The 14,850-nt window shown below is 48.7% G+C and overlaps 1 long non-coding RNA gene across 1 annotated transcript; it reads right to left on the bottom strand.

The window, feature by feature from the left end:
- Nucleotides 1–1,924: 1,924 nt before the first annotated feature.
- On the bottom strand, nucleotides 1,925–4,799 carry LOC123050810 (uncharacterized). Its single transcript, XR_006423849.1, has 3 exons — nucleotides 4,534–4,799; nucleotides 4,195–4,440; nucleotides 1,925–3,920 (listed from the first exon to the last, which is right to left on the bottom strand). It is a non-coding gene; the product is annotated as an uncharacterized lncRNA (long non-coding RNA).
- Nucleotides 4,800–14,850: the final 10,051 nt, after the last annotated feature.

Genomic DNA, 14,850 nt, shown 5'->3' on the forward strand with positions numbered 1-14,850 from the left:
ACTCTTACACATTGTTGGACGATCATCAATAATTGCCCTAAGTTCAAGGACCAATACCGTGAACTTCAAAGGAAAAGAGGCATGAAGACGGCCAAGTTCGCCGGTGGTGGAGATAGCGAGGCGTTGAAGAGGCCGAGGGGCAAGACCAACTCCAAGGTGGACGACATGCATCATGCCTCATCCATGGCATTGCATGACATTTTGCATGGCATGATGTCTCAAAAGGATGTGAGGGACGAGAAGAAGCGGCAAAGCAAGGATGAGCAAATGAAGCAATACCTAGACCTTCAAAGGAAGAAGCTTTCGATGGAGGAGGCGGCCAAGAGGAGGAAGATCGACATGGAGGAGGCGGCCCGGCAAAGGCAGCTCGACATCGAGGCCGACAACGTCAAGGCCAGGCAGAGGCAGCTCGACATCGAGGCCACCAATGCCGCCACCAAAGCGAAGGAGGTGGCCCTTGCGATCATGAGCGTGGACTTGTCGAAGATGAGCGAGAAGATGAGGGCCTGGTTCGAGGTCAGGCAGAAGGAGATGCTCGACACCGAAGGCCTGAACTAGGTCGTTCGATCGGCCGTGGCCGTTCTTTTTGGAGGCTGGCATGGGTGCCGCCCGCCTGCTGGGCCGCTGGCATGGGTGTCGGTGGGAAAAACATTCATTTTGGAGGCCGGCTGTGTTGCTGGCCGCTGGCTGTGTTGCTGGGGAGGACAACTATTCATTTTGGAGGGTGGTTGTGTTGCCCGCCACTAGCTGAGTTGCCGGCGATGGACATGTAGGCTGCTGGCTCTGTTGCCGGCGTGAACTGAGGCCGCTGGCCTGATGAACTAGGGCTTGGCATTTGAAAGTTGCTCCTTTTTTAAAATATAGAGGCGGACAGGATGGGGCAAACGGATGCGTCCGCGCGCTGGGCACACGGCCAGCGCATCCCATTGCCCTACCCAAACGGACAGAATCCGGACAAAACAGACGTCCGTTTGGGGTCGCGCGGTGGAGTTGGCCTAAGGTTGGTTGCATCCCGGTGTTCCTTTCCTTTCCCCACCACACACTCACCAACCCCTTGGTTGGAAAGTGTTAATGTGATCTCGAGCACAGGTAAGCCCGGTATCTATGCCCTCGGCTTCCCTCGAGATGTCCACCGCTGCCAGTATAGGCCCAGGTATAAGTTGCGTATTTGTTTCTTCATTCTGGCCGGTGGCCCACATCTGACCCGCAGCCGACGTTACCCCATCAGTCACGCACACGCCGGCTCGGATGGAAGCAGACGATATAGTTTGTCTCGCCGTAGATTATGGACTAACGCCGTCACCCAGCACATTTATGGCGTCCAGCCGTTTTTTTTTTTTTTGCGGGGGTGGCGTCCAGCCGTTGGAGCTACCAATCTTCCCTACAGTACACGACTCGTCTTGCACTCTACTTAGACCAACCGGCCTCGGCCTTCTAAAACCACCGCACGCTCCCTACATCAACATCTCCAGCATCGATCCCGTGCAAAATTTGGCTCCTAAGTACTCCGGTGTTCATTCACGAACTGCATCAAGATTACAGACGCTTACATCGTCAGGCACAGAAGAAAGACTAGAAGATTCACGAACGCCTCTGAAGCTTCACCGTCCTGGACATGGTAATCATCTCAAACTGAAGAAGATCACAGTAAGGTAAACACAGAGCCACACACAGATCAAATCCAAAGTACCTTCACTGAAAGCACACCTCCCCTAGAGCATTATTCAGTTCGCGTGACTGCCGATCCGGCGCTGGAGAGGACAGCTGGAGCCATAGCGTCTCCTTGTAAACAGCTGCACAAGAAACTCGCTTCAGCTACGCGAACCATGGTACAGCCTTCACAGTCCTCCCACTCATGGAGTTCAAAATTTGAATGCATGGCTAGGGCCGTCTCCACATATACAGAAGGATGGATGCAGCCGTATAAATGCAGCCCTCCTGATTGGCTGCTGTATTAATTTTTTTGGCTCATTCATCTAGCAAAAGTAAGCAGGACTGAAATTATGTTTCCCTATACAACGACTCAAACGCCTGAGATCAGAAGCACCCCTAAAACACCATCAGTACAGTCTCATGATGAAGTGACTTAATTGAACTAAGGTTTTCCCCTCATACTTTACACACCAACCAACTAATTAAAATACTAGTACAACACAACTGAAAATTGTTGAAACATAGAGCATTGGAATTATCTTAACAGTTTCACTGACTACTTGGTCTGCTCATGCTTTATTGAGTCTAATAAGTTCTGCTGCTTTGTGGTAGTTGTTGCAACGGTGACCTTCAACTCCACAATTCTTGCAGCGTGCTGGTCTCGGAGCTTGCTTTGGGACATCTCGGCGATCTGGGCAGGTTGTCTGCTTATGCCCCTGACGCCGACAAATGGTGCAGAATCTTGTCCTTACGCTCAAATCCCTCTGCTTGTAGGCCTTCCCATCTCCTTCCTCTTTGCTGGAGGCAATAATCCCACTAGGCTATTCCCTGACTCATTAGCTGAACTGTCATCATTGTTAGCTGTGGCACCATGCACTCTGTCTCCTGCAACAACCATAGCACATTCTGGTTGAATCTAGTTCATAACATCGGCAAAGAAGGTATACTGTAATATGCTGTTCCCATTAGCCCACATCAGACTGCTGATCCCCCTTTTGTCAGTTTGAACACGATATGGGAAATGCAGGTCTTTTGAACCAAGCTCATGAAACACCTCCTTTGTTTTCCTAACGTCATACTCTGCTTGCTCATGGTTTATCTTGCCACGCAAGTTCCTTAGAGCTCTTTCTGTGAATGGTACATTTTCCATCGACCCAAAAAAACTGCCTATAATGTTGTAAACTTTCACAAGGTTCACATTGTTCTGCCTTATTTGTTTCACAAAATCCCAACTGTACGCGTTAATATTGTGTTATTGCGAGCGTATTGTCTGCCCATAAGTTGGAGCGAATGGTTGTGCTCCTCACGATGCTCCGCTATGTACCAACCAGTGTCCTTTGAATGCAACAACCTTGTGAGAGCAGGGCACTCACCTGACAACAGCAGGACCGAGTATTCTCCACTAATGCCTTTCCCCGATCAGCATCCAAAATGATTGAAAATCAGTTTAAGTAATGAACAATTCAGTGAGCAATTAGTATAATATGAAATTCTGAAAATCATGTTCTCATTATATACAGCATAGCCCCATACTATCTCTTGCATGCATTTTGTGCTCTGCACACTTAGCCTGCTCTTGCCGCACCTAATGCCAAAAATCCTTTCTCCCGCGAACACAGATTGTAAAAATCATACGCTTCACCTTGTTAACACAGAACCGAGGATTTCTAATTTTGGTATTCTCCACTAGTTCATCAAAGCTTGTTCCTAATCTTGGTACAATGACATTGTGCCCAGGATTTTCAGCAAAACCCGGGATTGATTTCTCCAGTGCAGAAATCCTAGTAAGGCATGGCGCCCTGCCTGGCTCAACAACCACAATCCTAACTCTCCATGTAAATCACATTGTCAACACAGAACCAGGGCGTACAAATGATTTTCAGCACAGTTTGTTCACAAATCATGTATACATAAACCCAATAAAACTACAGTGCCACTTTTACTACTGTGGCATGAACACTCTCACTAATTTCCTAATTTTTCTTGGTGTGGCCTTGTGTGCTTTTATCATACATAAATAATCCCTCCTGACTAACAATTCAGCATGGTTGAAGTGTCAAGTACCACCCAGGCACAAGCAACATACAGAAAAGCGTACTACCAGCTACATTTGCTCCTTTAAACACATATCACCAACTATGTCAAATCATTCTTCCAAACTACTCCCTCCGTCTCAAAATAAGTCTCACCTTTGAACAATTTTCTCCAGCGCTGAAATCCTATCAGCACATGGGGCTCTGCCTAGCGCAGCTGCCCCAATCCGGATCCTGCATTTGCGAGACAATATGTCAAACTAATCAGTCCCTTATTACATCTTAATAAACCGCATACACCAGGCTATACATATCGAGAAGACTTATTTATCTTTAGCCAAGGCCAAGCTTGGACATACATTTTTATTGATCTGACAATAGTTTGATTAGCAGAATGTCTCCTAGTCACGCTACATATAAATTTTTAGAGACTTCATAACAAGAACAGACACAGTGCAAGTCAGTCAATGCAGACACAAAGCTTAGTTTCCATCACTAATTTCCATACCTTTGCGTCCACCCAGGTGTTTTTGGGTCAACCTGCTCGATGGAGTGCTGTGAAGCTTGAGGTTGTCTGCACAGCCTGCCCTTGGAACAGCGCCCTCAGCGCAAATCTGGTCGTTGGCGCTTGATGCCGTGCTGGCTGGCAAGTGGCAACTCCACCACCGCACCACCGGCGACGTCGTCACAGGGTAATGAAGAGGCTCCATGTTCATGTTGTTCTCGTTGACCTCTTCTAGCAGAGTCCTGCTGCCTACAAAAGATAGGAAGCAGACCAATCAGATCTCTGTCAATGACCAAAATAAAATCGGTGGCGAATGAGCAGCACTAACAAGCAGATCCGTACCTATTTATGGGCTCCATCAAGAACTCCATGCTTGCCCAAGCACGCAGTCGCCTAGTCGCTGCAGATTTTCCCCACCGGGTCGCCGCTGTCAACAATCGGGTAACCTGAGGCTGAAGGTAGGAGAAAGATGCTCCCAACGCCCCTGGCTCCCCGCATTTACTGCAGGCAGTGCCGCCGTTACCGGAGAGCGCTGGATCTGATCCACGGATCAGGACGCCGGCAACATGTCGAGCCACGGCTCTGCCTCGGTCCGTCCCTGGCGTCAAACGTCCGTGCATTCAAGGACCCACATGTCTGTTTCAGTATAGCTTTGTATAAGTAGATTTATCTGTTCCAGGTGGACCCCCAGCATTCAATTCTTCGAATCACAAAGTTATACCGGACGCCTGAGATTCCGAGCTCCTGTGAGCTCGGGATCACATACTCCACGTCCCCCCTTGGTTGCCCTTTACAAAAGCAGATTTTGTACAGCATTGTGTCCACATCTTAAATCATTGTGTCTACATCTTAAATCTGTGCCTGTCATTCAATCCGTTAATAATGCGTTTTATTATTATTATTTATTTGCGATGAAGAATGTGACTGTTAGGATTAAGCTCCAAGTCTTATTGTATCGAGTGGGATTAGTAGCCATCAACGACTCCTCGTTGGTTAAGTCCTAACAGTGTATATATATGTGTGTGTCTATATAATATAACTGTAGCACACACCCCATTGTGGAAATGAAATAAAAAACCGGGCAAGTTCTGAGTCCAGCCAGTTATAGTCCATATTGCCGAACATCTCTTGAACCCTTGCAAATGATTTGACTGGTAGGTCCTCCTCCTCTCCTACACGTTCCATCCCTGTAACAATTTCTGAAAAAGATAACCTTTTGGCCACAAATGAGAGAAAACACTTAGTTTCACCAAGGATAAGTTGATTGCGGTAGCAACTGGTATTATTACATGCCTCGGCTTTGGAACTCTCTGGGAATTGGCCTTTGGCATCCGACGCTATGTCAATTTCATCATGGTCTAGCATCAGAACGCTACTAGAAAAAGGGCCTAATCTGAAGCACATTAGTCCTCGTTTGTAACTGAACCGGCATTAATATGTTCATTAGTGCCGGTTCCAATGGCTAGGCGGACGGCGATCATTAGTACCGGTTCGTGGCGAACCTTTATTACCGGTTCGTGCCACGAACCGGTACTAAAGACGTGGTGGCAGGCTTGTGTCAGGCTGAGGCCCATCCAGCACCTTTAGTACCGATTGGTTATACGAACCGGGACTAGAGATGCACCTTTAGTCCCGGTTTGTATAACCAACCGGTACTAAAGGTCATCCTATATAAACCCCTTCGTCGAGCCCGAGCGCTTTGTTCTTTCCCTTTTTCCTCTTCTCTGTTTTCTTCCTCTTCCTCTCGAGCTCACACTCTATTTTTGCCAAAATTTGTGAGATTTGAAGGCACCCCATCCATCCAAGTGATCACAAAGGTTATCAACTTTGTCCTTTCATCTCTCATTGCTAGATTAGCTCTTGCAATGCTCTATAAGTATAGTGATTTGTAGGTTTTATTTTGGGAGAAATTATATGTGGTAGTTTTGATTTATATGCAATATGAGGTCAAAATAACTCTTAGTTTGCATATGTAGGTGTGGTTTACTTAGTGCCTTCCCGTCTCGGTCCTAACCACCGTCGATCGCCCGCACCGTCCCGTCGCCGGCACCACCTTGGGGTGAGCCTCTTGTTCTTATCTTTTTTATATAAAAATTCATGTTTGTGTGATTTAGATATATAGTTACTCGTATAATTATCTTACCCGTACGTTGTTTGTTATACATAGTGCCATGGTTTTGATATACGTCCCCGTCGGACCTCGTTCGGGTTATGATTCGGATGTGGTATATTCTCTTTTATAACTATTTGTTGCATTTCGTGTTTATGACAAATTATGCCCATCAAGTTGACATAGATATTTTTATCTAGGAGGTATGTGAACCGGAAATTCCAACCGACCATATTGTCGAGAGGTTAAATTTAGTTGAAAGAGAAAACGAGTATTTCAAAGAAAAATTGAAAAGAATTGAGGGGGAGAAGATGGAATTGGAGTTGCATGTTGCCAATGTCGTCGATGGTCACAAGATCAAGATGGAGAAAATGCGCTTGAAGATTAGAAAGATTAGAAAATATGCCATTGATAGTGAGGCTTGGTATCATTATGCTGTTGGATCAATTGTTACCTTAGTTGCGATCTTGATCGCATTTGTTGTTGCATTTAAAAGTTTTAGCTAGAGACTTATTTGTATGTTTGTTTTATGAGAATAAGTGTTGTATGAACTTGTATTAATTTTGTCTTTTCGGTGTTGTGTAATGAAGATGAGACGACAATGGATGTAAGATGACCGATGCTCTCCCCAGTTCGTTAATGGCGTGCATACTTTTCTACTTGTGGCTGAGGCAAATAAGCGGGCGGATGGTTTTATGCCTTGTCCATGTGCTGGCTGTAAGAATGGTCAGAATTACTCTAAGTTAAAAACCATTTACGTCCACCTGTTTGAGTCCGGTTTCATGCCCCACTATAATGTTTGGACCAAGCACGGAGAAAGAGGGGTTATGATGGAAGACAATGAAGAAGAAGAGGATGACGACAACTATCCTGGCTATGGGTTCCCTGAATACGATGGTACAACAATGGGGGAAGAAGCTGAGCCGGCAACGCGGGAAGAAGCTGAAGAAGAGGCATCAGATGAGCCCGCTGATGATCTAGGTCGGGCCATTGACGATGCAAAGAGAAACTGCGAAAGTGAAAAGGATAAGAAGAAGTCGCAACGCATGTTAGAGGATCACAAGAAATTGTTGTACCCGAATTGCGAAGCTGACAAGAAAAAGCGGGGCACCACACTGGAATTGCTGCAATGGAAGGCATAGAATGGTGTATCTGACAAGGGATTTGGAAAGTTGCTGCTAATGTTAAAGAAGATGCTTCCAAAGGACAACGAATTGCCCGAGAGTACGTATGAAGCAAAGAAGGCTGTCTGCCCTCTAGGGTTAGAGGTGCAGAAGATACATGCATGCCCTAATGACTTCATCCTCTACCGCGGTGAGTACGAGGATTTGAACGCGTGCCCAGTATGCGGTGCATTGCGCTATAAGATCAGCCGCGATGACCCTGGTGATGTCGAGGGCGCGCGCCCCAGGAAGAAGATTCCTGCCAAGGTGATATGGTATGCTCCTATAATACCACGGTTGAAACATTTGTTTCAAAACAAAGAGCATGCCAAGGCGATGCGATGGCACAGAGACACTACTGGAATCAGCTAATTTGCCATCTGCCAGCTCTTTGCCGTCTGCTAGCTGACGACAAAGAAGCTCTTTGCCATCAGCTACCCAAAAGCAGACGACAAAGAAAAGGCTGACGGCAAAGAAGCTCTTTGCCATCTGCCAGCTCTTTGCCGTCTGCCAGCAGACGGCAAAGAATCTTTGCCGTCCGCTGGCAGACGGTAAAGAATCTTTGCCGTCCGTTGGCAGACGGCAAAGAGTGTGGTGGCCCCCACCCCCCGCTCGTTTGAAAAAATCTTAACGGCCCACCTCTTTGCCGTCCGCTAGCAGACGGCAAAGAGGCAAAAAGGCGGACGACAAAGGCTGGCGGACGGCAAAGAGGGCACTTGACTAACGGCAGGTACCCCCCCCCGCCCGTTACTCACTTCCTCCTTGCCCTTCTCCTCCCACCCCGCCGCCGCCGCCGCGCGTCGCCGCCCCGTCGCCCCGTCGCCCCCGCCGCCCCGTCGCCCCACCGCCCCGGCTCCCCGCCGCCCCACCGCCCCGTCGCCCCCCGCCCCGGCCCCCGCCGCCCGCGCCCCACCGCCGCCCCGGCCACAGCCGCCCCGGCCCCCGCCGCCCAGCGCCCCCCGCCGCCCAGGCCGCCTCCTCCACCGCCCCGCCCCGGCCCCCCCGCCGCCCGGGCCCCGCCGCCCCGCCTCCTCCACCGCCCCGCCCGGCCCCCTGCCGCCCCGGCCCCCCGCCGCCCGGCCCCCCGCCGCCCCGCCTCCTCCACCGCCCCGCCCCGGCCCCCGTCGCCGCCCCCACAGTGAGCCCCTCCCATTTTTTTCCTGTTTTTTTTGTTTTTCTTTTCTTTTTAGATAAGGTTTTTTAGTTTAAGTTTGTTCAATTTAGAATTAATTAGTTTAGGTTATTTAGTTTAATTAGTTTAGGTTTAATTAGTTTAAATAGTTTAGTTTTAATTAGTTTAGGTTTTTAGTTTAGGTTTAGGTTAAGTAGAAGGGGGAAGAAGAAGAAGAAGAAGAAGAAGAGGAGGAGGAGGAGGAGGAGGAGAAAGAAGAAGAAGAAGAAGAAGAAGAAGAAGAAGAAGAAGAAGAAGAAGAAGAAGAAGAAGAGGAGGAGGAGGAGGAGGAGGAGGAGAAAGAAGAAGAAGAAGAAGAAGAAAAAGAAGAAGAGGAGGAGGAGGAGGAGGAGGAGAAAGAAGAAGAAGAAGAAGACGGGGGATGAGAAGAAGTAGAAGAATGAGAAGAAGTAGAAGTAGTAGAAGAATGAGAAGACCCCCTGACCCCCCTACCCCGACAACACACCCCGACACCCGACCCCGACTCCACCCCGACACCCGACCCCTAACCCCTTGACCCCGACACGACACCCCCGACCCCCCGACCCCGAAACAGCACCCCGACCCCGACACGGCACCCCGACACCGACACGGCACCCCGACACCGACACGACACCCCGACCCCCGACACGACACCCCCGACACCCCGAGACCCCGACCCCGAGACCCCGACCCCGACCCCGACCCCGACCCCAACCCCAACCCCGACCCCGAGCCTGACCCGACACCCCGACCCCGACACCGACATGGCACCCCGACCCCGACCCGGCACCCCGACCCGACACCCCGACCCCGAGACCCCGACCCCGACACGGCACCCCGAGACCGACACGACACCCCGACCCCCGACACCTCCCGAAAAGGTGTTCTTTGGCCTTCCAGAAGCCGACGGGGTCATATATTTGTGAATTATTAGTTAGGTCATATATCTTTCGATTTTGTTATGAAAAACATCATATATAATTGTGTTGATCGGGTAGTTTTAAATGTGCAGTTGTTTCATCGCTGCGAGGTTTGGTGTTCGACGACCTCGCCGTGCGTTTGACGAGCTCTTCCCCTTCGTTCGTGGGTGAGCACAAATGACATGTCCTCCTCCTCCATTAATTATTTGATCTATTCCGATGAAACTTGATAGCTAGATATATATGTGTCTTGAATCATCAGTATGCGTAACCAATATGTGTCTCCCGTTCGAAAGCGTCATAGTTATAAATATGCATGCATTTGCATATTTATAACCTTGATTCTTTCGAATTGTCCAACGCTATCCATGGACAGCCCGAGTATGTTTAGATTGGGTTCGTTTTCCCATATGCTTTGCTCCGGATCCGACGCATAAATTTCGTCAGTGCCTCCCCTGTTGTTCTCCGGGTACACATCCTCTCTGTTTATTGCAGAGACGTGTATCAGGAGAACAGCGGGGAGGTGCTGCCGAAATTTTGCGTAGGATCCGGGGCATAGCATGGGAAAATGAACCCAATCTAAACATACTCGGGTGGGATTAGGACCTATCATTACCTATTAGAGTGTAGGTTGCATGGACGTAATAAAATTGACAAAGTAGATCAACTGATGAATACATACATGGTGAATTATATATATATATATATATATATATATTTGTTGTGTGTCTAGTAGCTCTGAAAGTCAAGATGAGTGATCGTGCGTGGATGTACACCGGTCACACTGGTCAGAACAAATGGAGCACTGAATGGTTCACAAAAACCAAGGGGTTTGTGCGAGCCGCATTTGCAAATGGCCAGAGGAAAACCTGGTGCCCCTGTTTACGGTGCGGCAATTGGGAAAAGAGGACAGAGGCTGAAATGGGCAAACACCTGCAGAAGAGTGGTTTTACGCCCGATTATACGGTGTGGACATTTCATGGTGAGTCTGCCCAACGTGACCGAGCTGAGGTGGATCGTCGTCGCACCGACGAGCATGGTACCGGGATGGAAAACATGGTGCAAGACTTTGATGATGCTCGGGATTCGGACGAGGAGATGGAGGAATCTGCAAAGGCCTTCAATGAAATGTTGGAGTCTTCAAAACGTCCGCTCCATGAGCACACTGAGCTTTGTCAGTTGGATGCCATCTCACAAGTAATGGCTCTGAAGGCTCAGTTCAACTTGGGCAGAGAATGCTACGATGCAATGATGACAGTATTTGGACGCTTTCTACCCAAAGGCCATGTAATGCCTGCAAACCTGTACCAGTCGGACAAAATCCTCCGTGCACTGAAGATGCCCTATGATAAGATACATGCCTGTGAGAAAGGATGTGTCTTGTTTAGGCTTGACTATGCGGACTTGAACTATTGTCCCATTTGCAAGTCTTCCAGGTATGTTGTGGTAGACAACGGTATGGGTGAGAAGACACAGACCAAAATCCCCGTTAGTGTTCTTCGGTATATGCCAATCGTACCAAGACTTCAACGTCTTTTCATGGTCGAAGAGACGGCCAGACAGATGACATGGCACAAAACGGGCAAAAGAACCGAACTAGATGCAGATGGGAATCTGATGATTGTACACACATCGGATGGTGTTGCGTGGAAAAAGTTTGATGAATTACATGGTGACAAAGCGGCAGATCCGAGGCATCCTCGAGTCGGCATCAGCACGGATGGGTTCAGTGTGTTTGGTATGACGGCAGCCCAATACAGTTGTTGGCCCGTATTTGTCTTTCCACTCAATCTCCCCCCCGGACAGATTATGCAAAGAAAGAACATTTTCCTGACGTTGATAATTCCAGGGCCCAACTATCCGGGGAAAAATATGAATGTGTACATGCAACCGCTTAAGGACGAATTGCAAGAAGCCTGGGATAATGGGTTCAAGACATACGATGCCTATAGCAAACGGAACTTCATAATGCGTGTCTGGTACATGTACTCGACGCATGACTTGCCGGCGTATGCGCTATTCGTTGGCTGGTGTGTGCATGGAAGGTTCCCGTGCCCCACATGCAAGGGAGCTCTTGAGTTTCGTTGGCTTCAGGCCGGTCGCAAGTTTTCTTGCTTCGACATGCATAGACAGTTCCTGAATCCTCGCCATAAGTTCAGGAAAGACAAGAAGAACTTCATCAGAGGTAGAGTTGTCAAAAACTCTGCACCACATGCATTGACAGGCCAACAGACCCTGGATCAGTTAAACGCTCTCGAGCCAGATCCAGAGCGTCCAGGGTACTTCAAGGGGTATAATTCTAAGCACGCCTGGACTCACAAAACATGCTTATGGGATCTGCCTTACTTCAAAGACCTCCTTTGCCCACACAACATCGACGTGATGCACACTGAGAAGAATATCGCCGAGGCACTTTTTGGTACATTGTTCGGCATAGATGGGAAGTCAAAGGATAATACTAAGGCTAGAGTCGATCTGGAGGCGCTATGTGATAGGCCGTTACAAAACATGAAAGAACCGAAAGGAAAGCAGAACTGGACGAAGCCAAAGGCATGGTTCAATCTTGGAAGGCCAGCTATGAGGGAAATTATCTTGTGGGTGAAAATGCAGTTGATGTTCCCCGATGGGTATGCAGCGAATCTACAGAGGGGAGCCAGTCTTGATAAATTGAAGATATTTGGTCTCAAGAGTCATGATTGGCACATATGGATTGAGCGGGTAATGCCGGTGATGTTGCGTGGCTTCATCCCTGAGGATGAATGGCTAGTACTGGCAGAACTCAGCTATTTCTTCCGTGTTCTTTGTGCGAAAGAACTATCGCCTGGCGTGCTAGAAGAAATGGAAGAGTTGGCGCCGGAGTTGATCTGCAAGTTAGAGAAGATCTTTCCACCGGGCTTCTTTAATCCAATGCAACATTTGATTTTGCATCTCCCGACCGAGGCAAGATTGGGGGGGCCCGTGCAAAATCGTTGGTGCTACCCAACTGAGAGGATGCAGAAGACGCTTCGACAAAAATGTAAAAATAAACGTAGAATTGAAGCATCGATGGCTGAGGCATTCATCACTGAGGAGGCGGCAAACTTCGTGACAGCACACTACGAAGCCAAAAATCGTCATTTGCATAATCCGAAGCCTCGGTACAATGCTGACGACCCTAAAAAGGGTGGATCCAACCTCAGCCTATTCAAAGGGAATCTCGCACCAGCCAGTGTTTCAAATCCAGTATCTTTGGATAACGAACAATGGCGGACCATTTCGTTGTATATCTTCAACAACCTGATAGAAGTGCGGCCGTACATCGAGTAAGTTCTCGGTACATAGTTTCGCAACTTCTATTTCCTTTGAACTGCTCTTATTCCTGGATATTTCATACAGTCGATACGTCGCCTTATTCTCGTATGGAGCGGTGATCCAAAAGGATTCTGTCGAAGAGTATGAGCTTCTCGCAAAGCAAGGAGGCGGCTATCCCGGTTTCATCTCTTGGTTCAAACAAACGGTAATTTCTATTAGACTTGTAGGCTAATTTGTAGGCGGCTATCCCGGTTTCATTCGCTAATTTGTGCGTAATGCAACAATCCTTTCATATTAAACTTGTAGGCTAATTCAGAGTCTATGGACGCCGAATTGAGACAAGTCGCTAATGGTTTTGACTATAAGGTCCGTTCATTTGACAAATACGACATCAACGGGTATCGCTTTCGTACCTATGGCAAAGAGCTATCTATGGCCGACCGAAAGTCTACAAATTGTTGTGTATCTGCTATCGGCAAAGGAGGTACCGAGTATTATGGGAGAGTTGAAGCAATTTATGAACTTCTATTCTATGGTGAAAACCCACCGAATGTCGTAGTCTTCAAATGTTATTGGTTTCAGCCGAAGGAGACTAGAAGGACTCATGAACATATAGGGCTAGTTGAAATCAACCAAAGCACCCATTTAGATGTTCCTGATGTCTATATTACGGCTCAACAGGCGACCCAAGTATTCTATCTACCGTGGGCCTGCCAAACTAATCCAAATCTGAAAGGTTGGGATGTCGTTTATGAAGTGCCGCCACGTGCTAGACTATCTCCCCCAAAGGAAGAGGATTATGAACCTCACATTAACCCAGACACATATGAAGGAGAATTCTTCCAAGAGACACGTCTTTCCAAAAAGCGTTTCAAGAACTGCTATACTTCACCCCAAAACATTGAAGTAGACAGCGACAGTGAATCCGACATCGCCCCAGAGGAGGAACAAGAAGAGCCGGAACAAGAAGAGGTTACTGCTGCGGATGACCTGTCATTGCTTGACCGATTACGTCAAGGTGGCCTTGCACATGTTGATGCCACTGAACCCTATGAGCCCGTCATTGATTATAGTGATGATGATGATTATGCATTTATTGATGATACTGATCGAGATTATTAGTAGTGTCAGGTATTAAATTTTTTAATGTTGTACTTGATGATGATACACTTAAGTGATATACATATTATTATTCATGTCGGTCTTTTTTTTATGTTGTACTAATTTCGTTTACTGTTTGTCATGGCAGGTGTTGAAAGATGGTGGGCGCTGGTCGGGAGCGCGCCAAGGCCCCTTCTTCGTCGGCGCGTGGTCTGAGGTCTTCGATTCCAGACGTACCTCTCCGCCGAGCGTTGCTGGACAGTATGTCCACACCGCCGGGCCCTTCTTCGTCGACCGCGGTGCCCAGCAAGGGACGAGGTAGGAAGAGAGGAGGTGGGGCACGTGGTCGCGGTAGAGGAGGTAGGGTGACTGCTACGGCGCCTTCCTCGCCGCCACCCCAAGCTGTTTCACCCGAGCACGTGACTGCTAGGGTGGACTCGTCCGAGGAGGAGGCTACACGGACTCCGGTCCATGAGCCTCCGGTCCACGGGTCTTGGGCCCACGAGCCTCGGGTCGACTGGCCTTCGGCCCACGAGAGTTCGGCCCACGAGACCCCGGAGGAGCACACGTCCGGATGGGGTACCTGGCCGGATCAGCCCGAGGAGCCGAGTGGCCATGCTGATGATGGCGGGGAGCCGACTGATCTTGAGGAGGAGGGTGGCACCGTCTACCAGCGTGGTGCTACACGGCTCCCGTCCGTGCCGGCGACCCGCGAGCAGAGGTGGTTGATCTTCCCTGATGGGGAGAGGTACGTAAGTGTTGGGAATCGTAGCATAATTTAAAATTTTCCTACGCTCACCAAGATGCATCTATGGAGTCTACTAGCAACGAGGGGAAGGGAGTGCATCTACATACCCTTGTAGATCGCGAGCGGAAGCGTTCCAGTGAACGTGGATGACGGAGTCGTACTCGCCGTGATCC

The sequence above is a fragment of the Triticum aestivum genome, chromosome 2D, assembly GCF_018294505.1.
Source record: "Triticum aestivum cultivar Chinese Spring chromosome 2D, IWGSC CS RefSeq v2.1, whole genome shotgun sequence".
NCBI classification, from domain to species: domain Eukaryota; kingdom Viridiplantae; phylum Streptophyta; class Magnoliopsida; order Poales; family Poaceae; genus Triticum; species Triticum aestivum.